This window comes from Cynoglossus semilaevis, chromosome Z, assembly GCF_000523025.1.
Source record: "Cynoglossus semilaevis isolate Cse_v1.0 chromosome Z, Cse_v1.0, whole genome shotgun sequence".
Classification (NCBI taxonomy): Eukaryota; Metazoa; Chordata; class Actinopteri; order Pleuronectiformes; family Cynoglossidae; genus Cynoglossus; species Cynoglossus semilaevis.
The window spans coordinates 21643009-21643719 of NC_024328.1; positions in this window are offsets into that span (position 1 = coordinate 21643009).

The window sequence follows — 711 nt, forward strand, 5'->3', positions numbered from 1 at the left end:
TGAAATGAGACCCATAATGGGTTCAAGTGTGTGACAGGATCACTGGGGGGGTGAGGGGGGGGTGTCAGGGGGGGTCATTATTCCTCTCAGGGTGGGACCAGGAACTGTGTTTCCACTGGTATCAGCAGATTATAAAACACACGGAATGACCTTTACACCGGAGCAGAGCAGAGCGGAGAGCTGTGCTGGTCGTCGTGTCTCTGTGGGCGGAGTCACTCACACAGGAAGTGTCCTGATGTGTCCCAGTGACGGGGGTGCGACCCACGTTTATGGCCCAGACTTTACTGTAGAGAGAAGTGTCGTCAACAAGGCGTGAACGAAAACATCACAGTTTTAATGAACCTTTTCAAAACGCCAGCTGTAGCGCGGGGCGCGCCACACTGGCTGCACACACACACACACACACACACACACACCTGTCACAGCCGTCACTCATCCTACCCACAATCCTCAGCTGCTGATACAGCGCACATTAAAGCAGCGCACTAGCTGTTAGCTTTCACAGCTAGCATGTGTTGCTGGTCTGTGCAGATCCTTTCATCACCTGTTCCATAATTAGACCATTACTACAGCAGGTGTCGCTGTTCTGTCAGAACGGCTTGGGTTTTTTCTCTGCTTTTCTCTCTTCACTGACGGCAAAACTCTGAGGACTGTCAACACCTGACTGTGTGGGTGAGGGGGGGTGAGGGCGGGGGAGGGCGGGTGAGGGTT